This window comes from Rattus norvegicus, chromosome X (assembly GCF_021556685.1).
Source record: "Rattus norvegicus strain SHRSP/BbbUtx chromosome X, alternate assembly SHRSP_T2T, whole genome shotgun sequence".
Classification (NCBI taxonomy): Eukaryota; Metazoa; Chordata; class Mammalia; order Rodentia; family Muridae; genus Rattus; species Rattus norvegicus.
The window spans coordinates 135,899,046-135,925,968 of record NC_141554.1 but is presented as its reverse complement, the minus strand read 5'-3'; the positions used below and the strand labels follow the sequence as shown (position 1 = coordinate 135,925,968).

At 45.1% G+C, this 26,923-nt stretch overlaps 1 protein-coding gene and 1 long non-coding RNA gene across 2 annotated transcripts in view; both read left to right on the top strand.

Annotated features, from left to right (window-relative positions):
- The window catches only part of Apln (apelin), a 32,516-nt gene extending 17,706 nt beyond the window's left edge, over nt 1-14,810 (top strand). The window contains exon 3 of the mRNA XM_087600603.1: nt 14,101-14,810. The gene's annotated coding sequence lies outside the window, so the exon portion shown is untranslated. The remainder of the gene's footprint in view (nt 1-14,100) is intronic.
- A 1,622-nt stretch (nt 14,811-16,432) lies between these two features.
- LOC147998371 (uncharacterized) lies at nt 16,433-26,429 on the top strand. The gene is made up of 5 exons (XR_015647043.1): nt 16,433-17,580; nt 17,771-17,891; nt 20,775-20,862; nt 23,727-24,033; nt 24,481-26,429. It is a non-coding gene; the product is annotated as an uncharacterized LOC147998371 (long non-coding RNA).
- The last annotated feature ends 494 nt before the right edge of the window (nt 26,430-26,923 follow it).

Here is a 26,923-nt window from a genome sequence, read left to right as displayed (position 1 = left end):
GAGGATACCTCCTCAGGGAAGTTCTTGGGCCCATCAACCTCGCTGGAGTTTCCATGGTAACAACACTAGGCTAATGGGTTGCCAGGGTGACAGCGCGCTACTGCTAAGATTGCACGGGACTGGCCCACACAGGGCCACCGAGTTGAAAAGATGCTAATAACACCTTTCTGAGTCTCTATGACAACAACACTCAAACACCCTGTCGGCTTTGTCCTGAATGCAGATTAGACCCGTACCCTTCACCCTCAGCAAAGAATGTCCTGGAAGGTGGGCCCCCCAGCCCAGTGTGTTTTGGATTTTGCTCCTGCTCTTGCTTCCCAGAGGGAAGACCCAGATTTGTTTCCTTCCTCAGCCTCTCTCTGCTTACCAGTCTGATTCTCAGGGTGCCAGGTTGAAACAGCCTGGGTCTGGGGAACGGGGCTCGGCCTGTGTGAGCAAATAGAGCTTTGGCTACCTTCGGGGTCCCGTGCTTCTCTCACCGCGGCTGTTTTTAGGCTACTTGAGTTCAGGAGCAAAGCCAGAAGTGCCCTGCCAGACTTCTCAAACTCTTTGCAAATCCATAGCCTAGATAAATTGGATCAAAGCAAGATCAAAGCCCTCAGCATCAACCATTGAGTCTCATTCTTCTTCCTACCAGAGTCCCCTGGAGGCACCCACAATCCTGTGAGACACAATTTGAAAAGTCTCAACTTTGGATCATTTCGAACTTGGAATCTTTGACTTCCCAGGGACTACTCCCACTTGTAGGTTTTCTACCTGTTTGTGGAGTTAATTTCTAAAAAGAAAGAAAAGAAAGTGTGTTGGGGGGAAGGTTCCATGGTGGGGCAGGGCAAAAGCATTTAGGACAGACTTTCCAGAATTGACTTTCACACTTGTTATGAGCTAGTCAGTAGTTTAGGACATGCTTGCTGTGCCAGCCATAATGTCTTCTTCAGAACAAGCTATCAAGGCAGGCATGACTGGGTCCATTTAATGCAGAACAAAGGAAGCTCAAGGCAGGGAAAAGTGAACCCTGGTGCACCAGCCTGGGTGAACATCTCTTCACAAGGGGTGCTACTTAAGAGCTCCAGCCGAGAATTCTGTGAGCAGTGTTGACCTATGACCTCTCTCTGGTGACAATGAGCTGAAGCAGGTGGATTCATCCAAGTCATTAGAGACCCCTTACCCCCCGCCCCACCCCAGGCCCCTGTCATTATCCACATGCAACACACTGCCATGTCAGAGGGAAGCATTCTCTCTTCACGACGTTGTGCAGCTGCGGGCCATAAAAGGCATATGATTTTGTTAGGATGCGGATAGCTATGATGATTCCCAGTTACCATGGAAACTCAGGAAGGTGTATGCCCATCAATTGCATCAAAGGTCTGGACTCATTGGGTGTGGTAGTTCACACCTAAACTCCAAAGACTTGGAAAGCTGAGGCAGAGGCTCTACACAGCAGACCGTGTCTTAAATTGAACTCAAGTAAAATAGCAATTACAAAAAAAAAAAAAAAGAAAGAAAGAAAGAAAGAAAGAAAGAAAGAAAGAAAGGAAAAAAGTTTTGTAGGGCTAGGAGAATGGCTCAAGCAAGCAAATCATTTGCTGTGCCGGTCTCATGACCTGAGTTCAATTTCTGTAGCCATGTAAAAGCGGAAGGAGAGACGTCTGCAGTTGTCCTTCTGACTCCCACATGTGCTGTGGCAACTGTGCACTTGCATGCATATCACAGCCACAACAATGAATAAAATTGATGTAAAAGGTCTGTAATTCTTCCTTCAGACTTGAGTAGCAGCACGATCACTTTCACACGTTCTGAATGTATGGACTTACAGGGCCGCATGTCTGACTCAGGAGTCTGGTGGACGCAGCCCCTTCTTTGACCCCTCAGCAAGGGCAAAGTGTGTACGCTTTTCCAGGACTTTATCTGGACTGCATTGGCACCGAGCTTCCTCATGATGCAACCCTCCCCGCACCTCAACAGTCTTTTCTTTTTCCATTGAAATTTTCTTTTCTTTTTTTAAAATTTTTATTGGATTTTTTTATTTACAATCCAAATGTTATTGCCTTTCCTGGTTTCCTGTCCGTAAGCCCCCATCCCATCCTCCTCTCCTTCTTCTATAAGGGTGTTTCCCCTCCCCAAACACCCCTCATTCCTGCCTCCCTTCCATTGACATTCCTCTGCACTGGGGGGGTCCAGCCTTGGCAGGACCAAGGGCCTCTACTCCCATTGGTGCCCAACAAGGACATCCTGTGTTACATATGCAGCTGGGGCCATGTATACTCTTTATGTGGTGGTTTATTTTTATGTGTATGAGTGTTTTGTCTGCACGTATGTCTGTGTACCACATGCGTGCCTGATGCTTGAAGAAGCCAGAAGAGGGCATTGGATCCCCGGAACTGGAGTCACAGACAGCTGTGAGCCACTATGTGGATGCAGAGAACTGAACCCTGTCCTCTGGAAGAGCACCCTTAGTGCTCTCGATCGCTGAGCCATGCCTCCAGCCCCTTTCTGAACATTCTTCCAGCCTTGAACCCTTTAGGTTGTTCTGACAAGATATTGAGCACTGGATAATTCATTAATCACAGAACTTTGTTTCTCATAATTCCAGAACTAGGAATCCAAGAAGGTGCCAATGGATTAGGTGACTGGTGAGGCCTGCCTGCAGTTTGATTCAGGACAGCATCTTATTGTCAGGTCCAGTACAGAGGAGCACTGTGTTCTCAGGTGACAGAAGGGTAGGATTGGATGCTCAATCCCCTTCTCAAGCCATCTTATACGTTTCCTAATTTCTTCTCGAAGGTTCTACCCTTGTGACTTACCTCATAAAGACCTTAACTTTTTTTCCAAAAATAATTTATTTTTATTTATATGTAACTATGTCTGCATATGGGTGTGTGAATGTGAATGCAGGTGCCTATAGAGGCCACAGGCATCATATGCCCTGGACCTGGTGTTAGAGACAATTGTGAACCACTCAGCGTGGGGTACTGGGAATGAAATTTGGGTCCTATTGAAAAGTAGTGAGTGCTCTCAACTGCTGAGCCACTTCTCCAGCCTAACATGCCACCTCTTAATACCATTACACTGGACTTAGAGGACTTATTTTGGTCACAGTTCTCCTTTGAATTCTATCTGTTATTGGGTCACTTTTCTGCCTCTCTCTAACTGCCTCTTATAGATGCATAGTAGGTCCTTAATATGTGTCAAATGGACAGAGATGAGGATATTGCTACAAAGAGTCTTCCTTTGTTTCTTTGTATTTCTACCCTGATTTGGGGTCTTTAAGCTCTGTTATTTCTACAAAGGCCAGACAGCCTCATGAAAAGTTTCCACATAGGAGTCAAGATTGAGTATGTCTTTCCCCTTTGACAGAAGGCCAGGGGGAAGGCCCTTAAAGCACCATGGTATGTACAGGTTGGGTGGTGAAGTGTGAGCCTCCACTGTGACACTTCCAAGTGGAGTGGTCATGAGTGGGAGTGACTCCTTGACCAGCAGAGGCAGCAGCCCTTACTACAAGCTTTCTTTCTCCAGGGTACAAACAGTAAAGCCAGACAGCCTGGGTTCGAGACCCAGCTCTGCTACTTAGCATCTGTGCATCTATAGATGAGGTGTGGAGCTGGGCAGTTCTTTTTCATGAAACTCTTACATGATAATTCTCTCTGTGTGACGATACCAAGTAAGTGCTCAACAAAAATGGAAGGCTTAGAAGGACAAGCATTCATGCAGTGTTTGTGATGCTCTGGGTTCACCTCTCACCACCACAAAATAAAGAGGGGAGTGAGTCAAGAAGCTCTTTATCCCCATCAAGAGTAAGAAATTCACGCCCACTAATGTCCCACCCATTGCCACCACTGCAGTTTCTGGTCAGAGTTGACCTATTTTTCCATGGGAAAAAAGCCCAGATGGTTATTCTAATTTCACTGCTTGGGACTCAAGAGCAGAGCAAAGTTTTATATTTATTTACGATGCATTTGTTGAGCACACATGCTATACATGACACTCATTATGTGGAGCAACTCTGTAACTCTGCTCAGAATTCCTACTTTAGCTTCCCAATGGTCCTTCCTTCAAACTGTGACCCTCCCCTTCTGCCCTGCTCCAGTGGTTTTGTGATACTGAACCACGGTCCTCATTGCTTTGTACACCTATTTTCTTTCTAAAACACGAGAGCCTGGGTCCTCTTTGGGCCCCCCTTGATAGCACAGATGTTTACAGTGAGAATATTTCTACTGGCTTGTCCTAAGGTTCCCTGGCTTCTGGAATGGCTCTAGCTCTCTGTCTCCTGGGGAAGGGTTGGGGTAGGCATGGGGCCTAAAATAGATGTTCCAACAAGAGACCTCAATCTCACTGCTAAGCTTTTGCTCCAGCTCCACCCAAAGCTGCATAAAAACAACCATTCTAGCTCGGTTAACGTCCACTAGGCCTAACCGAAACTCTTGCACTGGGCTTCGTCAGCTTCCTGAACAGCAAAGAGGGGCTGAGCACTTTGGAGAGGGGGACATAATAGGTGGCTCTTAAGCAGGGCTGTCTGTCTGTCTGTTCTCCCTGCAGGCCATTGTTGACTGCCACTGATCTCCCACACAGAATCTCATTAGGTCACCCAAGTCCAACTAACTTCTGTGGCTTGCAGCTCAACAAGTCAGTCTGTAAGGATTTTCCCGCCTTCATACCCCAAATCCTTACAGTTTGAGTTACGACCACTTAATAGTGAAGAAATTCTTACTCATTTCCCTGCTTGGACCTAGACTGGGGTTCTTCATTCAGTTCCTTGTGCTGTTATAGCAGTTCATCAGCCTCATAGAAACAAGGAAGCCAACTAAGGTTGGTTTGGGTTGAGGCATAGGAACCCGCACTGGACTTGAATCACCTGGAGGCAGAATACCCGAATTCTCTATTCTGGTTCATCTCTGTGTTGTGTATATGACTTAGAGAAGATTATTTTTCTTCTCGGCATCTGCTTCCTCATCTGGAGAAATAGGAGGCGATAGTCTATCAACCTCACTGGGGAAATATGAGGCTCACGTTAGAATGGATCTGTGATAACACTTTCAAGCTGCACTGTGGTATATAAATACCCATCAGATAATAAGATGCCTTTCTGCCTCTTCTAGGTGTCTGGCTTCCACTGTTCCTCTCCACTCTCTGAAGTGTCCTTCCTTTTGCCAGATCCTTACCCTTCTTTCCTGGCCCTTAAATGTGCTCAGAGTTTCACTGTCCACCTCCAACACTCTTCCACAACTAACCTCCTCATACAAATGGTGTTCAACCATATGCCTTCATTAAGTTCATCCCTACATTCTTTTTTTTTCTTTTTTCTATTTTTTGGAGCTGGGGACCGAACCTAGGGCCTTGCGTTTGCTAGGCAAGCGCTCTATCACTGATCTAAATCCCCAGTCCATCATCCCTACATTCTTATCTGTTGGCTCTTGGTACCATTCTTCACCTGTCGTCTTCCTTTATGGTCTCAGCAAGTGAGCCATCCTTTTGGCTGTAATGATCTCAGAGAGCACCACTTCCTGGTCTTCCTATCCTTGTCCAATCTAACTCCCTTTGACTGTGGGCTGAACCTAGAAAGGTTAACTAATGGTAAGATGGACAGGCAGGCACTTCTAAGATTACACTGTAAGACAAGGATGCTCATCTTTCTCAAATTCTCTCTCTTGCTTGCTTAGAGGAAGCTTGTTGCCATGTTGTGAGCTACCCTCTGGAGAGTTCCACATGGCAAGGCACTGAGGGCTGCCAAAAGCCAGCAAGACACTGAGACTCTCCATCCAATAACCAGCAGGCACCAGGACACTCCTGCCAGCAGCCACATGACAGAGCTTGGAAGTGAAGTCTCTAAGTTGAGCCCCACAGTGACTGCAGCCTGGTTGACAATTCAACCCCAGCTTGAAAGGGAACTTAAGACAGAGGATCAAGTCAAACCACACCCAGATTTTTGACCCAGCGATTATGAAATAAACTTTGGTTCTTTAAGTAGTAGGCATTGAACGCAGAGCCTTGTGTATACTAGCCAAGCACTCCACCACTCAACTACATCCACATTCTCCTTTTTGGAGACAGAATTTCACTGTGCAGCCCTAGCTGGCCTAGAACTCCTTATGTAGACCAAGTTGATTTTTGAACTCAGAGAGATCTACCTGCCTCTTTGTACAGAGTGCTGGGATCTAAGGCATGTACCACCATGCACAGCTCTCCTTTCACTTCTAAAAGTTTTGTTTTTATTTCATTTTTTATGTATATATGTACATGAGTCCCGTAACCTCTGTAGGAGCACCTGGAGTTAGAGTCAACAGTGGCTGTGAGTCACTGACATAAATGCTAAGGAACCAAACTTGGGTCTTCTGAAAGAGCAGTAAGTACTCTGATTTACTGAACCGTCTCTCCAATGTCCCTCTATTACACTTTTTATTTTGAGATGTGGTAATACTAAGTTAACAAAGTTGGTCTTGAATTCTCCTATACCTTAGGCAGGCCTTGAACTTTCAATCCTCTTGCCTCAGCCTCCTAAGTGATAGGATCATAGGTATGTATCAAACCATGCCTGGTAGGGGCTGGAAAGACAACTCAGTGGTTAAGAGCACTGATTGATTTTCCAGGAGACCCAGGTTCAATTCCCAGCACAGCCATGGCTGCTCACAACTGTCCAAAACTCCAGTTCCAGGCGATTCAAAGCCCTCTTCTGGTCTTTAGGGTTACTAAGTAATCACATGGTACACAGATGCATGCCAGCAAAATGCCAATAAAAATAAAATAGCAACAAACCATGCCTTATACCAATCATGTGCCATCTGTATGACTAGTACCACAAAGCCTTGCATTACAAACTGTAGAAATACAAGCACAGCGTTCAGAAAGTCAAACAGCTGAAGTGATCTCAATAGGGCATAGGTACACAAACTGGAACACATTTACACTATGGACTGCTATAGAGTTAAATTGAAATAGATGTTTCAACATGCTAAATCTTAAAACATAATTTTGAGTAAAAAGAGCACATTGCAAAATGATATGGACAGGATATATCAAGTTCAAATACTCATAAAGCCATGTTTGACATTGTTTATAGATGGAATGCACTGTAAAAATACATTCTCACTTCAGGTATACATATGGCAAAATTTGAACTATACAGAATGGCATGGCCTCTGCAGACATTTTTGAAGTATTCCATGAAAAATTACACACACACACACACACACACACACACACACACACACACACACACACACACAGAGAGAGAGAGAGAGAGAGAGAGAGAGAGAGAGAGAGAGAGAGAGAGAGAGAGAGAGAGAGAGAGAGAATCTTGCCCAGGTCTCATATTATCTGTGGTGTTTTGAATGAGAATGGCTCCCATAGGCTCATATGTTTAAATATTTGGTACCTATTGGTGGAACTGTTTGGGACTGATTAAATGATGTGACTTTGTTGGAAGGGATATGCCACTGGGAGTGGGTTTTGATGTTTCAAAAGTCTTGTGTCATTCCTAGGGTCCTCTTTGCCTCTTGCTTGTGGATTACAACTCTTCAATTGTTCCTGCTACCATGCCTTTGCTCTACCATACTGGACTCTAACTCTCTCACCACGTGTTAAATTAAACAACTTCTTTTATAAGTTGTTTTGGTCATGTGTTTCATAAGAACAAAAGAAAAGTATTTAAGGTGACCATTGCTATGAAGAACCTGACCATGTTTGTTACTGTTGTTGTTGTTTTGTTTTATTAGAGGAATATGGAGCCCTTTGGACTACAAATACGGTTGAATGTTGTAAGCAGAGTTTGATGGGCCATCTTAGTAGGAGCTTGGAAGACCGTGGTTCTGAGAGCTATGTGCAATGTGAAGGCCTTGCTCAAAGGGTTTCAGAGGCAAACAATCTTAGCAACTGGGCTAGAGACCATTCTTGTGGTATTTTGGCAAAGACTGCAACTGCCTTTGTCCTAAGAATTTGTCTGGAACTAAATTAAAAGGTAATGGATTGAGTGCATTGGCAAAGGAGATTTCAGGACACTGCTGTTGTTACATGGGTTTATAATGAAAAAGAGCACGTGGGGGCAGAAATAAATTTAAAATGTACAGTTTGAGGAGAAAAAGCACCAGGAAATTTAATACTGGCACCAAGGCTTTTGCTGAAAGAGATAAGGAGACTAAAGCAAGGTGTGACCTTGGGGTAAGACCCCATTCATGTAGGCTTCCAACTTGTAAAAGGAAAAGGCCTAAGGAATTTTCTCTTCCTAGAAAGGAAAAACAAGTCAAAGCTGCTACAAATGTGAGTCAAGGGGGCCAAGTCAGCAGCCAAACTTGACAGTGTTATTCACGTGGGGTTAGCTTCAGAGTCATGAAGGATACACGAGTAAAATGGCTGTGGAAGTTTCCTCATGGTTAAGGACAGTCATTGAGGCCAGACCTCTGGTAGGAAAGTCTCTTCATGGAAGCCCTGAGAGGCCATTCCATCAAATTGTAAAGGTGAAGCCTGGATCACATTGGATCATCTCAAGATGATAGAATTGCCAAAGCTATAGAATATCTCCCAAGAAGAGCAGCACACAGAGAGTAGAACCAGCCCAAAACAAAGAAGTGTGCTGAGGCAACAAAGTCAGAAGGGTGGAGCCATCTAAGCTCTCTAACATCAGACATGGAATGAATATTTAGAGTCTTTCTTTCTGGGTTTTGACCTAGCTTTTGTCCAGTATTTCCTTAGTATCCCCTGATCCCTTCCTTTTGGGATGGTAATGTATATTCTGTTCCATTGTATGTCGAAAGTATGTAATTTGCTTTTTGATTTTACAGGGGGTTACAATGAAGAGACTGCCTTGAGTCTCAGAAGAGACTTCAGACTTCAGACTTTTAAACAGTGCAGAGACTGTGATAGGCTATGAGGACTTTTGAAGTTCAACTGAAAGCATTTCTGCATTATGATATGGCTACATGCCTATGGGGGCAAGGGAGTGGAATCTGGTGATTTGAATGATAATGGATTCCATAGGCTAATATGCATGAATACTTGGTCTCCAATTGGTGGAACTGTTTGGGAAGGATTAGGAGGTGTGGTCTTCTTGGAGGTGGTGTACCACTGGGGGTGAGCTTTAAGGCTTCAAAGGAGTCTCACCATGCCCAGTGTTTCCCTCTTTCAAGATGTGAGCTCTTAGCTGTTACTGCTGCCATGCATTTACTGTACAATCATGGACTCCAACTTTCTGAAACTACGCCCCAATAAACATTTTTCTCTTATATGTTGTCTTGGCTATGGTGTTTCATCACAGTAGCTAGACACCCATCATCCCTGCTGTGGGTTAAGACAATACCAACTTTTACCCAGAGTGTTATAAAAGGCTTGAGATTAGTCTCCCGGTCTCTAGCCCTCCTATTTATTCATTGATTAGTCATGGCCAGGCCTCTACCCAGAATCCCTTGCTACCTTCCATCTTCCTTAGTGTGGTGACAAATGACCCTCTCAGATGTAGTCTCAGTGCTTCCTAGCCAGACCTCCTGTTGCCATTCTCGCCACTCCAAACATATCGGTTTGCTGGTTAGTCCCCGTTCACTAAGCACGGTCCCACCTCACAGCCTTTGTGCTTGCTACTCCCTTGGTCCAGAACGTTCTTCTCTCAGATTATGATTTGGCTGTCTTTTATATCCTTCAGTATTTACTTTATTATCTCCATAAGACACCACAATTTTTAAAATTACAAATGTTCCTTGAACCAGTCCTCTTTCTTCCTCTTTTTTCATCCATATCACTATTACATCATATATGTTTTAATTCTTTGTTGATTGCCTTCTTTCTCACATGAAACTATAAACTCTAAGACAGTGGTTCTCAACCTTCTTAATGCTGTGACCCTTTAATACAGTTCCTCATGCTGTGGTGACCCCACCAACCATAACATTATTTCATTGCTACTTTATAACTGTAATTTTGCTACCCATATGAATTGTAATGTAAATATGTGATATGCAGGATATCTGATATGTGACCCTTATGAAACCCACAGGTCGAAAATCAATTCTCTAAGATGATTGGATTCTTGTCTGTTATGTTCCTGAAGGGGCCTATGCAGCAGGTAGGGGTATGGAGAGCCTCCATCCAGGACACATTGCTTTTTGGTCATGGAAATTTTCCTGGATGTGGCTTTGTTTCCACATTTACAGCAAAGGTAGCACCTGACTGTGCCATTCCTGAAGGCTTCCCTGAACAGTAGATCAGATAAGAGTATCGCTATGAGAGTGTGTGAAGACCTTTGTGGGTGTGAGTAGGATTGGGAATGGAAGGCAGGGTTTGACTGTGGTGCTAACTGAGCTCCTGCTCTGGAGGGAAAGGTTGAGCCTTTCTGGATGGGTAAGGATAAGCCCAAGGCTCATTGGCTTGGTTAGTGCTATAGATTCCATCTTTGCATCCAGCAGTATGGCCGGCACTAGGATCCACTGACATTCTCCTGGTGTCCCTGGAGGAGCCAGAGAACTGGTGACAAGTAGGCCAAGCATCTCTGAGGACGTGGAGGCCAAGCCTCTGGCATTTCCCCTCTTGAGCCAAAGGAATGCCGGAGAAGCCCCAAGAACAATGGGGAACTGACAGCCTCTCAGAGGATCTGTGACGTGGGCCCTAAAGGGGGAATGCACAGCTGCTGGCCAGAGGGGAGAGGAGTTGGCAGGGTTACAGAGAGGCTGAGGAATCCTTGAAGGAGGAAGGCGGAAGCAGCTGGGATGACAGCGATAGGCATTTCCCGCCTCAGGATGCCCTCCTGCTTTCTTCACTTCCACTGCAGCTGCAAAAGCAAAAAAACTGCAACTTCCATCCGGCCCCCAAAGTCCATTCTAGAGTTCATGAGTTGTAGGGCCCCAGTGAGCCACCTTCACTCTTGCCACCCCACCCAATCCCAAAGGAAAGCGACAAATTGCTCACCCCACAGCAGAGTGCCTTCTTGGCCTAGAGGAAAGTGTTTGTCTATGTAGCCCCTCTCCACCTTTGCCAAAAATGGATAGAAGGGCATTCAGGCCTGGAAGGTATGCTTGCCTTCTTGCTCTCTCACTGAGGTGCACCTACCCACCAAGTGATACTATTTGTTTCTCAGCCTCCATCTTTTCTATGGGAGCTTTGTAGAGCAATGTTTAGTCTCAGGCAGCTCAAAGCCTTTCTCTTTAAAGGCCCTCTTTTATTTCTCACCTTAGTTCCCCATTTCTGGACTCTTCAATATTTATTTTTGCGTTCTAGCACATACTAAGCATGCTCTTTGGCATGCTTTGGGGCATGGTAATTCACTCCCATCAATTTGCAATCACTGGTGCTATATCTGTCATCCAACCTTAAGGGTATTCAAGGTTTCAGCTCGGAGAGGATAAGGTAGAGTCAAAGTAATTCATAGTGTAGCAGCTGTAGACCCTTCTCCTGTCCTACTGAAGAGGGGTCAATGGTGGGAGAACAACTTCACTCTTGGAATAATTCCAACTGCACCCTGGCAATGAAGATCATCATGATGCAACATTACATGTAATGCCAAACCATTTCTTTGCAAATTTCAATACTTTATTATGGCATCCTTTACCACTGTCTTGACTCTGCTGTCCTGAAAGGGGTTCCTCCCTGTCATCAACTTTTCATTATTAGAACAATTACCTGAGATAATGAACTTGTAAAGAGGTCTGTTCTGTTCTCGTGCTTTCAGTCCATAACCAATTGGCACCATTATTTTGAGTCCGTGGCAAGGTAGCACATCAGAGAGGGAGCATGTGGTGAAGAAAATTGTTCACCTCATCACTCAAAAGTGAGAGAAAGCAAGAAGATGACACTGGAGTCCCAGAAGCTCCTTCAAGAGTTGTTCCCTGTGGTGGTTGGCACAATAGCAATTGTGACCTTGACAGAGGTGGGACACATCTAAGTAATTATTAGCAAAACACACCTTTGAGTGTGTTCATTAGGTTCTTTCTAGAGAGGATTAACTAAGGAGATGTTCTTGTTTCATTCTGTTGTTGTGATAAAGCAGTCTGGCCAAAACCAACTTAAGGGAGGAAAGGGCTTATTTGACTTACATTTCCAGGTCACAGTCCATTACTGAAGGAAGTCTGGGCAGGAACTCAAGTAGGAACTAGAACAGATATCACGGAGTAATTCTGCCTACAGGCTTGCTCCCTGGCTTGCACAGTTAGCATTCTTAAACATCCTGGGACCAGTTGCCTGTGGATGGTGCTAACATAGTAGGCTGGTCCTTCCCACATCAATTAGCAATCAAAACAATGTCCCCCCAAAGACGTGATTACATGCTAATATAAAGTGTGCAACCTGTCAATTAAGGATCCTCTTTTTGGATGACTCTAAGTTGTGTCAAGTTGACAATGAAAGCTAACTAGCACAGGGAGAAGTCTTATTCTGAGTGTTGAAAGCACCACAGGCTGGAGCCAGGATGGGAGAGAAGGGGAGAGAGGAGAGAGCCAACAGAACAGTTGCATTCTCTCTGCTTCTTGGCTGCCACCAAGCCAAGAAGTTCCTCTGCCACATGCTCTTTCCATCATGTTGTTCTGCCTGAATGGGCGGGGCCAAGAAACCATGAGACTCCCAAAATCTTTTCTCCTGTAAGTTATCTGGTTAAGCATTTTGTTATAGCGACACTAAGTCTGCTTAATATAGCTCCCAGTGACCCAACTTCCTTCTGCTAGGCCCTACCTTTTAAAGGTTTCACTGCTTCACAACAATGCAATATTGGGTACCAAGTCTTTCAGACATGGACCTTTCAGGAACACACAAGAATGATCATACAGCAGGAGGTCCTCCCATAGATGCTTGAACCCAGTTGGCATAGTAATGACCACATGTGTGCCAGGCAACAGGTTCAACAACAGTTATCTATAGAGCATCAGGGAACAGCCTGCTCACCACCCTGTCAAACAGCTGGGTCAGCTGTAGAGTAGCTTCAACGCTGGAAGACCAAGAGTAAGGACACGCCTCTGGAGAAACAGACACCTTGGAGTCCTTCAGAATGAGACCTGCTACCACAGTCTATTTTGTTACTGTAACAGAATACCACAGACTGGATCATTTAAAAAGGAGAAAAAAAAAACAAACCTTTTTTCCCCTCAATGTTCTGGAGACCGGGATGTTCCAAGGCATGTTGACAGCATCTGGCTTCAGTGCTGTGTGGATGATTTCCCAGGAGGGCAAGTGACAATGTGCAAAATAACCACACTGTTTAAAAAAAAAGCAACAACCCTCTAATAAGAATGAACATACTCTTGTCAGAACAAACCCACTCCTTAATCCATTCATGCATGCTGTACCTGCCAGGAAGCCTCTCTTCTCAACACTTCTGCACTGGGAATTAATGTTCCAACACATGGAATTTCAAACCATAGCCGAGGAAAAGGTGCTTAGAAATCAATTAAACTTGTGCTGTGTAGAACAAGTACTATTAGCCACATCTGGCTACAGAGCATTTGAAATGGGGCTATTGCAAAAGATGTTCTCTAAGAGTAAAATATACACCAGAAGTAGAAGCATTTGCCTGAGGAAAATAACATGAAATGCCACATTAATAGTCTGTGTATTGATAATACATTAAAATTATGGCACATCAATATTTTGTACATAATCAATTACATAAAATAGACAGCCAAATATATAAAATTATAGGGGCAGGGGCTTAGTAGTTAAGGAGACTTGCTGCTTTTCCAGAGGACCTGAATTTAGTTCCCAGCAACCATGTCTGGTAGTTCATGACTGTCCATAACTCCAGTTCCAGGGGATTCAACTCTCTGTTCTGGACTTCACAGTGCGCGCGCGCACACACACGAAAAATAAAAATTTAAAACATTCACAAAGGGACAGAAGGAGCTCTTTGGAGTGGAACAATGCATTCACTCTCTGATTATGATGGTGGTTTCACAGATGCTAACATATATATCAAACTGAACACTTTCAATATATGCACTTCATTATAAGCCAACTGTATAGCAATGACGCTGTGAAAAAGATCCTCAGTACCTTTGCCATTACTGCACTAGAGGCTAAAAGGAGTAATTTTACCTCTTTTTTTTTCTAGTAAGACTACTAGGACATTTTGAATTACACATGTGACTTACACTGCATTTCTATTAATCATGGCTAACCTAGATGTTCTGGTTCATTTTACAGATTATAAAACTAAGAAAGAAGGCACCTCTTCATGCAGTGAGATGAAGAAAATGTTTTCCCTAACAGCTAGCATCAGCATCCACAGAAGCGGAAATATGCTGCCAAAAGCTTGAAGTCTTCTTTTCAGGGTAGAAAAGGGATGCCTGGCCTGTCATCACACCTGTAATACATACCAAGACCCTAGGAGACAAGAAAAGACTTTGGAATGATGTTAGATAGCTTGAAGGAAAACAACAGGGAGCAGTGAAGAAAGGGAGTCGTCAGAAGACCCAGAGAGATGGAAGAGGTCTGGGTACCTCTACCAAAGATCTCCAGGAAGGTCTTATTTTCTCATTGTGTTCTTGTGAAGAACTGAGGGAAGGCCAAGGTTTCAAACCTCCATCAATATTGTAGGTACAGAGACCATGGCCCCAAAGCACAGGAACTGAGGTGAGGGTGGGGCAAAGAAGACCACAGGATATGCTTTCCCTATTACTTTTCCACCCCATGAAACTGATAAATAGATCTTGGCCCTGACCTGGCACAGAGGTGAAGAAGGCTAGAGGTAAGGCCATTTAGGTCTCACGGAGTATGGGGGCCTGGAGAAAACTCAAAAATCCAGTTGGGTGATTAGCAAGGCAAAGGCAAAGAACAAAGAGACTCTAGGTTTGATTATCACCTCCCTTCCCTTGATTTGACAATTGGATAAGAATAAACAGGCATTAAGGAAACATCTATGGCATTCAAAGACAATTTCTATCCCCACTCACCATGTTAGGTGTTGCAAACAAGCAAACAAACAAACAAGCAAACAACAAATCATGTACAGTCACTTGAAACCCATAGAGAAGTCATTTCAACAAGAGATAGCACAATGAACAGAAATCCGACAGCAGGGTAGTTGGAGGACACAGGGACTCTGGGGAGCACTGAGAAAATAGCTCAGCAGAGTGGTAGAGCCCAAGACCAGCTTCACTGGATAATTGGCCTGATTCAGGGGATATCTGGGTATGTCTAGACTCCTCAGGGAGAGGGGAAAAGGGGAAGGCAAGCAAATAGCATCTGGAGGTACAATTACACCAGGGACTGAGTGAGTTTTTTGAGGATACCACTTACATTTTCTGGGAAGATGTGTGCTGAAAATCTTGAGCTGAGAGTAGGCAGAAAGCTGCCTATACTGGCTCAGGGTATCTCATGGTGGCCAACAGGGCACAATGTGATGGAGGCCACTGAAATGTAGATCGCCACAACTTGATAGGGATGAGTCAAGTCTAGCTTGTGGAGTCTTCCTGAACATACATAAGTACTGAGTGAATGTGTGTTTCTTGTTGACCTTCACATGACCATGTCATGGACCCTCCAGTGCCTCAGACCCATTGTAATAGTAAAAACTTCCCTGGGTCAGGCTCAGGGAAATGGTAAATCCTTCTTCTGGTCCAAATACCAATGTTAGGAACAACTGACCTTTAGCTAAGACCAGGGCATGTAGAAACTCTCAGCCCCAGCTTCCTTCTCCAGGATGACTACAACCTGAAACTGTTTCCATACAAAGACCTCCTCCCAAGATCAGCTAACCTGTTTCTTCCATGATCAGCTAAACACTATAAACCCACCACATTCTCTGTTCAGATGTATAAATTACATGTGCTGAGTTTCAGGACTGCTTCTTGTAATATGTCTCCATCGGCGTGCATGGCCCACCTGGTCCTAGCTTTCCTGAACATGTGTCCGTCCTTTACTTCATTTCTTCATAGTTAGAAGAAGCCCAAATCCATGTAGCTGTGGCACATTCTTGTAGGTCCTGTCCTTTAATCTCCCCTTTTCACTCCCATTAGATTCTTCACCAAAGACCCATTGAACATTTATTAGATGTAGGCCCTGGGAAAGTTATTGGGGAGGTTGGATGTTCCCTAGTCCTCAGGTCACTGATCCATTGACACCCATTGTTATGATACCATGTCACTAGCTCCCCAGGAAAGAGCCAGTTAAAAAATTGGGGGAGGACATTTCCCTTGGGGTGGGTCAGGAAGACTGCATAAAGGACCTAGCATTTGATTTGGGCCTCAATTGCATGTTCTTAATACTTTATGAAGGTGCTGTCTATATATCAGATTGTCTTTTTTAAAAGAACATTAGATTAATTTATTTTATTGTATATGGGTGATTTGCTTGCCTATATGGCTGTAGATGTACCATGTGTGTGGCTGGTACCCATGGATGTTAAAAGAAGACATTGTGTTAGCAGAACTAGAATTACAGATGGTGGTAAGCCACGAAATGGTCTGGAAACTAAATGCAGGACCTCTGCAAGAGCCACAAGTGCTCTTAACCACTGAGCCATCTCTCCAGCCCCATGCTGTCTTTTTCTATGTGCACTATGAATAATGAGTAATCTAGGCTTACCACAATCCTATGAAGTAAGTGCCCTTCTGCTCCCCATTGAACAGGTATAGATATAGAAGCTTCTGGAGGCTCCCAAGTCACTCAAGGCTACACAGCTGGTTAGGGATGGAGCCCAGGAGAAATTTAGCAGATCCCATGCCATAGCTACTACTCAGACTACCTCTGGGATGGGCAGAAATAGGATGAAGGTGAGAGGTGCAAGCTAGGACTTGAATAAGCAGAGTCAGGGAGGGATCCAAGAATACCTGGCATCTCATGGAAAGCAGTGGTACCTGTAGATGGTATCTGTAGGGGAAATCATCTAAGAGCAGGTAGAAAAAAAGTAGTTTCAAGCTAGATCTTCAGGTGCCCTAGGTCAAAGAGTGTCATAATGCTTTGAAGGACTCACTAGCAACAACATTCATTCACCTTGGCTTGAATCAAACAAGGAGCAGCCCCCTCTTTACCTTACCCAGTTGCGCTCATTTCCCAAAGGGCCTCCCTAAGCCCCACCGACTATCTACTAAGCTCCAAGGCCAATGTTCATTTGAGGACAAGAATGGAAAATCCATCATACTCTAGGCAGGAAATTCCACAGCGAAGGCCCTTGAGCTTCATCCCTGCAGCAGGAGCCATCCCCCATGCAAGACAGGTCCGTTCCTGTTTTGTTTGTTTGAGGACTGGATGTTGCTATTCCCTGCTTCTCCTGTGTTTATGTCAGGGAATGTTTACCATCAGAAAACAAAGTCCAGGCCAGGGTTGGGCCACTTCGGCCCACTGTGGAGCCCTGCACTCTGGCATTTCCGGGCTTGCTCCCTCCTGATGAATTTCTCAATTGAACAACATCAAAGATCTTCTCTTCTAGCCTTTCTCTCATCTTCAAGGGACTGTAGTGCTGAGAGGAAGCCATTTGATTCTTGTAGCAAGGTAGATGGAGTCCCTGGCTGACTCCATCCTGAATGAGAAATAGAATAGTCTTGCCCACGATACCGAGTAAGCAGCAACATAGAATGCCAGGCTTGCTCCCTCAGGCCTCTCCTAGGATGCACCCTGGAAGAGCACTAAATTGGATCTCAGAACTGGCCTGCAAGACTGGAGCAGCAAGACCACCGGCCTCCAGTAAGGGCATCTTCATTTTGCAGATGAAATGATGGTGGTGGGAGTGGTCTAAAGATGGGAGAGAGTGGAGGAGTGGTGCTGGAGATCAAGTCTAGCAAAAGAACAGATGGAGAATTAGGGAACAAGGACTACACACAGGGTCTCGGCCATCTTGCCAAAAGTCCCTCGTACCTTTTCTTTGTCTCCTCAGGCCTTTGTCTTGGGGATTTGACCTGCGGCCCAGGCCAAACTAACCTCCCCTTTCCTCTTCATCAGCAACAGGCTCCTGCTACCATTTGATACAGCTAAATCCATCTCCTTCACAGTTCAATGTAAGTCTCTTTATCTGCTAAAGCTCTTACTGCGTTTCCCCTCCCCATGGGCTGCATTGGTTTTGCAAATATTCCCAGATAGCTCAGAGGTTTCCTGACACTCTCCTATGTGAGTGAACGCAATCCATTAGAGTACAGACTTCCCTCTTTTTTCCTCTCCCACTTTTCCTTCCATTCAGTAAGCGACACCCTGTAGGCCAATGAGATACTGATATAATCTAGCAGGTTCCTCATTGGCATGGAAATCAACTGACCACTTTGGCTAGTAGTGATTGAGGACAGGGACAGTGAGGAACGGAATTAGAGAGATAATAGAAGGAGGGCCAGAGCTAGCTCAGTTGGTAGAGTACTTTCTTAGCATCCACAAAGCCCTGCATTGGATATCTATCACATTATTAACTGGGCATGGCAGTATATGTCTGTAGCCCCAGCACAGAAGATAAGAAGCCTGGAGTTTAAGGCCATCCTTCTACACAATGAGTTCAAGGCCACCCTGGACTACATAAGACTTTCTGTTTAGAAATAAGTAAGTAAATAAACAAATGAGGGTAAATGCTGTTCAGAGGGCAAAATGGACTTACATAAAAGATCAGACACCAAGAATATGGTTAGGTTGATGTTTTAGTGCAGTTTTATCTAATGCTGGAGTCAGAATCAACTTATAGTGTTGACTAGTGAAAGACCGTGATTCTCTGACAATGACTTCAATTAGCATTGTCCTGAAAACAAAAGACATTATAAATCTTTGAAATAGAAGACTCTGAGATATATAACCCCTTACACATGCACACACATACACTGAGCATTGGCGATAACCCCTTTAAATGCTACAGATCTTAATGACTGCAGTTAGATCTTAATGACTGCAGTTTAGAGGCTGATGGGGGACGCCTATGCCAGGGCTGTTTTCACACTGAAGATACAAACCAGTAAACTGAGAAGGCAGGCAGATAGCAAGGTATTTGTCTTTGTGGCTCTTGGCCTGTCCCTTCCATATTAGGTAATGGGGTCCTTCAGCTTGGTGACCTCTAAAGCTCAGGGGTGAAGTTTGCCTTTGAGCACAGCCTCGTACGCCAAGTCCCACCCAAAAGTCCACAAAGGAAAAAGATTCTCCTAGGCCATGCCAGGCCACTGTAGAAGGCCTTGTGTATACAAAAGTATGGAGCCTGGCTCCTGGTGGCAGTCCTGCACCTTCTCATCTTTGTTCAGGGAGTCACTTCCTTGGTAACACCTTCCCTCACCACCATATTTAAAATGGCTCCCAGTCCAAGTCTCCTATGTTTTATTTTTCTCCGGTGTTGTTTATCACCCAGAGACATTTCTGCACGTTCATTTTCTTCATCTTCTGCCCCTCTACTGCACCATGCACACCACTGGAATATAGGACTCTAGGCTGTTGCTTTCACGGCTAGAATCTCAGGAGCAAGTACTGTACCAGGCGCACAGCTCGCTCTCAGGGAGGAGTTGCTGTATGGGTGAGGTCACGGCTTCAGCTGTTTATGAGCTGTGCATGATGCTGTTCACACTGTAACACTCCTTGGCTATTCTTCAGGGAAGATGTGGGGTTTAGGAGCAGCCTCTATAGAGTCCACTAAGCTGGCCAGTGTGAGATCCCTGACTTCAAGTCAAGACAGTCTTGCGTACAGGACTTCCCTGCTGAGATCTATGTGCTTAGAGAAGGGCTGGCGTTCAAAAGTTTCATCAGGTATGAAACGGATGCAAAAAGGCCAGCAGTATCGGGGCTGTTGTTTGTTTAGCACAACTGTCAGCAGACAGGATCTAAAGTGCAGGAGGAGTTGATGTAGCACTTCCTAAGCAACCTGGCTCAACAATAACCACAACAGAGACAGGGGAATTCCCCAGGTTAGTGACTAATAATAGCTCATTTCACACTAGCCAGCTGTGTGACCCCAGGCAAGTTCTTTGACCTCTCTGAGCTTCAGTAGTCTCATTGGTGAAAAGTAGGCTTCTGGGACAAAGATAAATTAATAGAAGGAAGGTGTCTGGAACAATGCATAGTTCATGGTAAATGGTATATAAACGTTGCTGTTTGTGTTGTTATTTGTAGATCATAAGTGTCTCAAGAGGGGATCTATAATCCCATATGGCTAGCACAAAATACGTAAGGTGAGGGAGGAGACCGTGATGTTGTTGCAGATAGTCAGGTCACTGTGAGTTGACCTGAGACATCACTCGTCTCACTATGAGAAGACCTAAACGATGACAATGACCCAGCCCTCGAAGACCTGGGGGAAGAACTTTCCAGGGACAGGAAACAATGAGTGCGAAAGCCCAGAGGCATCAAAGGGCCTGTGGCTTTCCTGGAGTGGAGCAGAGGCCATTGCTCCTGGGTGGCTGAAGGGTCATCAGCTGGGAGCAGCAGGTATGAGCTGATCCCACAAGGCTTCATAAGTCACAGAAGGAAGGGTGTATATGGGTCATGAGCACAAGGGTAGCCTCATAGTACTGAGGTCATCCCGTACAGCAACTTGTCATGACACATTGCACAATCATTCACGTTTCACATCCTGTCAGGAGAAAGATATGGCCCCCATCATCCATTTCCCCATCTGGGTTTTAGACATCTCAGAGCAGCAGAGTCTCCATCTCAGATTTTATCAGTTCAAACTTTGCACCCATTCACACAAAAACTCAGCTTCTGCTTTTTGTTTGTTCATCCTTGACCCCCATCCACCCCCTTAAAGTTCCGATCTCTAGTAGCCCAGGCCAGCCTTGAACTTGATTGCTATGTGGCTGAGGATGGATTTGAACTCCTGATCCTCTTGTCCCCCATCTCCTGAGTGCTGGGATTACAGGTATGTGCCTCCACATCTGGCCGAGGCTGGGCTTTGTGACAGTAAGCTTGCTATGCTCCCTCCCAAGGCACCCAAGAAAGCCAAGCTCCTGTGTTGAAAAGAGCAAGTTCTCCAGCATGTCTGAAAACACACTGGGCAGTTGGGCAGTTTACAAGGTAAGCAGTTTCCCCAGGCATGTCCTTGGCATTAGTGTCATATACTACTCCCATTGATGTGCAGAGGTGAACAATTCTAAGCCATGTTGGACATCCTGGCTTTTTTTTTGTGGTTTGAAGAGTCTTGCTATGTAGTTCAAGTTGGTGTTGAATTTACAATCCTTCTGAGTCACCCTACCAAGTGCAGGGATTACAGAGGATATAGGCAAGCACATTATCACCAAGTTTATTTACTCTTTGAAACTACTTGCCAGATCTCTCTCTCTCTCTCTCTCTCTCTCTCTCTCTCTCTCTCTCTCTCTCTCTGATGCACTTCCTACCTGATATTTTAGAATTGTCCTTTGACCTTCAAAAACTCTCTACAAGACTCAGTCTAAGAGCACAGTATACAGTAAAGATTATATATAATAAATATTCTTTTGTTACTCCATATACCCGAGCATTCCTTGTAGTTAAGTATCGGCAACATATTAGCTCTGACTGAGAAAGAATCAGTGGAACTACTGTGGAATATTCTTGGTGTTATGAATATAATGCGGTGAGAGGGGTACTTTTGGTGGCCTGAGCCAAGGTGCACCCCTGAGAAATTATGCCATGTAAGAGATCTGATGTAAAGGGGGTTTACGGGAGGAGGGGAGAGGAGTGAGGACCTAGGGAGGGGGTAGAGGCAGTGAGAGAGCCATATAGATAGGCAGACAGGTGGGGCCAGAGGCATGAGGGCAGAAAAAAGGGGGGCAGAGAGGGGGCAGGCAGGGAGAGGGAGAGGGAGGAAGGGATGGAGAGAGAGACAGACAGACAGAGACATACACAGACACAGACATAGACACAGACACACACACAGAGAGAGAGAGACAGAGACAGAGACAGAGACAGAGACAGACTGAGACAGACTGAGAGAGACAGAGAGAGACAGAGAGAGAACACACCAGAAAAAGAGAGAGGTGGGGTGGTGCTCAGCTCCCTTTATTCACTGTGTCTACCTGGCACACGTGGCAGTGGGTGGCAGGTGGCTGAAGATAACATAAGCAAGTCCCTGAGAGCAGGCCACTGGAATCACTGCGCATCATCATCAAGGGTTACCGTGCTGTTGTGGGCTGGATTATATCTCCCAAAGGAGTTTTCATAGAGTGTCTGGATCTGGAGCAAAGAACGAAAGGCAAGTGAGCTTGGAAAGATGGGGTCCTGATGCAGAATCATTAACACTATTATCAGAGGGTATCTTTCTCTTTCTGGGGTGAGGATGCCACGAAAAGACACCATTTGCATGACAGGAAGCTGACCCAGCCTAGACACAAAAGATTCCAGTGCACTGATGGTGGACTGACTTCCCAGGATTCAGAACCAAGGGATAGATGCCACATGGTTAGGAGGTGGTTTTTGGCTGTTTGTTGTGGCAGTCTGAGCTAGGACTCCCTGCTTCCCCAGGTCTTTCTGGCTCTGGTTTGGAGTTCTTGGAGGCCCCTGGTTTCAGATAATTTCCCTAGCTGTGGTTCAACCTTCGCTAGATTGTGTGAGGAAGAAAAAGCCTTTTCTGTATACCTTGATTTCAGGGCGTTTGTTATTGCAGCTTGACCTAGTGTATAGAGATGGCAGAGAAAAGGACACACCACACCACTTCTATCCAAACAAGAATAGGAGTAGGTTAAGTGGTACCCACAATTCTCCCTAGCTGGGGGAGGGAGAGGAGTGTGGGGGAAATTAAGTCCTGGCTCCCTGGATGCAGCAAGCAGCGACTGTTTAAACTTCTCAAGGAATTCATCAACATTTCAAATATGAAAACAAGGGCAGAACTGGAGCTGGGGGACGAGGTGGGAGGTAGGGCCTTGTTTCTTGAGAAGCCCATTCAGACGCATACCACTTCCTTAGCAGGGTCTCTGCCTTCATCTTCTGGGACCCAGAAAGCTCATTCTTCAGGGTTAAATTTTTCAGGAGGGGAGCAGAAAGGACGGGTCTACAGCTTCAGAGCTGCCCTGGTCACAAAGCAGGAAGCTGACTGACTGCATGCCTTGGCCCACAGTTAGGCCTCTGCTGCCCCGTGAAGAAGTATGAATATCTATCAAGAATAGAAGGCCTATGCTGCTTCTTGGACTCCCCCATGACTTCCCTGTCCTTGCTGGGATCTCTTGTGTCATGTCACGTGCATGACAATCTCATTAGATCATTCATTGGAAGGGGGGGGTTTAAAATGGGAATCTTGTTCAATTTCATTTTTTGTGAAGACTTACCTATGAGAATATTCTTCCATCAGAAGATGTCTTCCAAAATCTTTTCTCCATTCAAGGCTAAGCTCAAGTCCAAGCCCCCCAAGGAAAGCTTTCTGTACTGCTCACTGACCTCTTAATAACACAAGTTATAACTGATGTCTACCAATGTACTATGTGTCATTAGTACACAGTGCTGGCTCATTTTGCTTCTACTCTGTCTACTCTGATCCTCCTAGTCCTAGAGGGAGGTGTGGTTATCATCCCCACTTTGCACCCAGGGAAACATGTTCGGAGAATGGAAGTGACTAATCTAGACGTGCACAGGTAGCATCTGCCCTAGCTAGAAAGCAAGCATTTCTGATTCCAGGCCTTGATACTACTCACTGCTCTCTACTGCTCCCAGAAGCTCAGCTACCTGTCAGAATCTGCCTTGAATTGCACTGAAACAAAACCAAAACTAGACAGATGGACTTTAAATTTTTGACATGCAAGGGAAATGCATCTGGTGAACTAACGCAACTTGCTCTCTTCATCCCAAGGTGTTTCTTACTTGCTAATGGGTCCCTCCTAATCCTTTTGCTTCTCCCCTGGCAATTAGGTATGCTAAGCCTTATCATCTAACATGGCCGAGGTTAATAATGGTGCTCATTTGATCTCCAGTCTCCGCTATAGGAGCTAAGGCACAGCAAGTTGTTCAGTGGGCATTTACCGAACCCGGTGTGAGTGGGTCTTCTGGAGACCCTGGAACTGACCAGCAGGCCTCAGCTGAGGAAAAACCTCCAAAAAGATGTGCTGAGAAACTTTCCACCACAGGGCAGCCAAAGTTTTCTGTAGGAACCCATTAAGAACCTCTCTGCTGCTCTCACCATCTCCTTCCTTTGATCCAAGTGGAAATTTGGGGACATCACAGCATAAGGAGACCGTGACTGAGCTTTGTCTGTTCTTCCCCACCTCAGCACCCAGAAAGGTGAGGAGTTGCCAGGAGACTTCCACCCAGAAGGGGGGGGGGGGCTTGAGCTTTGAAGAGGGAAGAATGGCAGATCTATCAAAAAGCCATGCCTGGCTGGGCATCTGCTTGGGTTACAGGTTTGTAGCTCTGGCCTCAGTCTATGTATGAGAGCAAGGCGAGGCAAAACTGGGTGGTGAGCACTGTAGCGGGGCCCATGGCTGGCCTATTTTTTTCCCCCTGCTGTCAAGGAGCCCTCAGAGCATAGCATGTCTGAGTTGTTCCAGCCACGAAGACTGGCCCTAGGAACAAAGATCTTGGAGGCTCCTCTGGAAGGAGGATCAAAATGTATAGCAGAGATAAACGTGTGTGTGTGTGTGTGTGTGTGTGTGTGTGTGTGTGTGTGTGTGTGTGTGTTCGTTCTTCTGATTACCCTGAATCCATCTTACCTTCTTCTTCTACTTCTAGGGACCCCTGTGCCCTCCAGGTTCCTCTAAGGCCAGGCTGGTCGAGCACTGGGCGAAAAGACTAAGGGTACGTGTTTCAATGTTCTTCCCAGGGTCAGGCGTACAAGTGAGGCAGGTGAGGCTTCTGGGTACGGAGTAAGATGCACACACCGAGCTTTGCCCTGCACCTTCTCACGTTGCACTTTTGAGTGAGCAGGAACCCCCCTCCACCCCCACCTTAGTTTCCCACCCAAGGGCCTCACTTGCCAGAATTCAGAGGCTCCACCTGGATTCCCTATATGAGAACCTTCTGAGATTTGGTGCTGAGAACGTTGGGGTCTGCAGAATCGTCTTGCAACAGTCGGGTGACTCTTGCAAAAGCATCCAGAAAGAGAAGCCTCCAGTCTGTACCCCAACGTTGGCAGTTTTCTGACTGTGAGGAAGGACAGGGCATGAAAATGGAGATCTGGAGACCTGGGTCCGAGCCCCACTCTACCACAGCACCTTGGTGGCTTTCTTCCATGTGCAATTTAGGAACAGCACCTCTCTCTTAGGGCGGCAGTGAGAAGGACATGGGGTCTTGCTTGCAGAACTCTGGACATCAGACCTACTGTTACCATTCACTGGTTCTCTGACATGAAGAAAATCTCCTAACCTGTGATTTATTCCTAACCTGAATTGCATTTCCTGGAAACAAGGAGTTAACTAGAAATAGGGAGATTTCTCTCAACTGTGTGAACAGAGGCGATTGAATCAACTGCTTTTTTTAAGGTTCCTTCCTGTTTCCTGTTTCCACGATTTAAAAACAAAGCAAAACAAAACAGCAGAAAATCTTCTCTTTGAAACTGATGTGAGAGCCAAGTCAGGTTTCGGCTCCATTTCCCCTACAGCCCCGCCCACCGGACAAAACTAAGCTTATACTGCCCTCTGGTGTCCACTACTGTTACTGCACTCACTTCTATTGGCCTACGGAGCCTTCGGGTTTAGAATCAATACTTCATTCATTCACACCTCTTGGTTCATTCACACCTCACACTTTTATTGATTGCTCCACGCTGGCCAGCAGCTGCGCTCTGTGCACCGTGACAACAACGATGAAGAAGACTTAAATACTCTTTTAAGGAGGCTACACTTCTGTAGGAGAAATAGACACAGATTTTAAAAAGATAATTTCATTTGTATTTATTTGTGGTGTGTGTGTGTGTGTGTGTGTGTGTGTGTGTGTGTGTGTAGTCACACGTGCATTTATATGTTGATCCATCTCGCTGACCCACATAAGTTGCTTTAATAGGAAAATAAGTATAAAGGGTTATTTCATGCTAGGTTGCATTGTGCTTGGGAGGCAATGAGTAATATGAAGAAGAAAAAGGACATGGTTTTTAAGCTTCATTTTAAAAATTACATTGTCGTTACCTGTTATTTCCTTGAGATAAATTAATAATTTAAAAATTAAATTTAAAGTCATCATACTAATTAATGGATTATGAAATTTTCATGTGTGTGTGTGTGTGATTATCTGTTGTTATTTGTCCCTCTCCCAAATACCTGTCTCCTTTTCACCTGCCCTCCTCTTCCTGATACTCTCTTTCCCCCAGGTAGTTGTTGCCTCTTCGGGTATTGGGTCACCTGTACTCCATTACTCTTTCTCCTTCTGTCCCCTCCCTTAATATCTCATCTTCTCTCACAGTCGCCTATGCCCCTCCTCACACAGAGGGGCATTTACATCTATACTCCACATATGAGAAAAAACAGAAAGGGTTTGTCTTTCTGCGTCTGGCTCATTTCACTGAATGTAATATTCTCCAGGTCCTCTCCATTCTCTCATGTCATGATTTCAAGCTCCTTCACATCTGAATAAACTTCTACTATGTGTATTGTACTATTTTCCCATTTACATGTTGATGGGATTTTAGACTGGTTCTATCTTCTGCTATTGTGAATAATCCAGCAATAAACATGGTTGTGCAACTCAGGAGTGGGCTGGAACACTTTGCTGTCTTATTTTCAGCACGCTGAGGACCCTCCATATTTACCCCAGTTCACACCCCACCCAATTTATAAGGCTTCTCTCCCCATATCCTTGCTAGGATTAAAACAAAACAAAACAAAACAAAACAAAACAAAACAAAACACCTTTGTTCTTATTTCGTATGTGTGGATATTGACCTGCCTTTATGCATGTGTACCATGTGCATTCTTAGTACCCGTGGAATCTAGAAGAAGGTGTTAGGTTCCTTGAAACTGGAGTTATAGGTGGTTGGGAACTGCCATATTGGTACCCGGTTTTCTGGGAGAACAGCACGCGTTCTTACCGCTGAGCCACGTTGCTAGCTCCAGCATTTGTTTGTTACTAGCCACTCTAAGTGGGTTGAGATGGAATCTCAAAACCAATTTTAATTTGCACTTCCCTCACGACTAAAGATGCTGGATACTTGTAAAAAATATTTATTGGTCATTTGTATTTC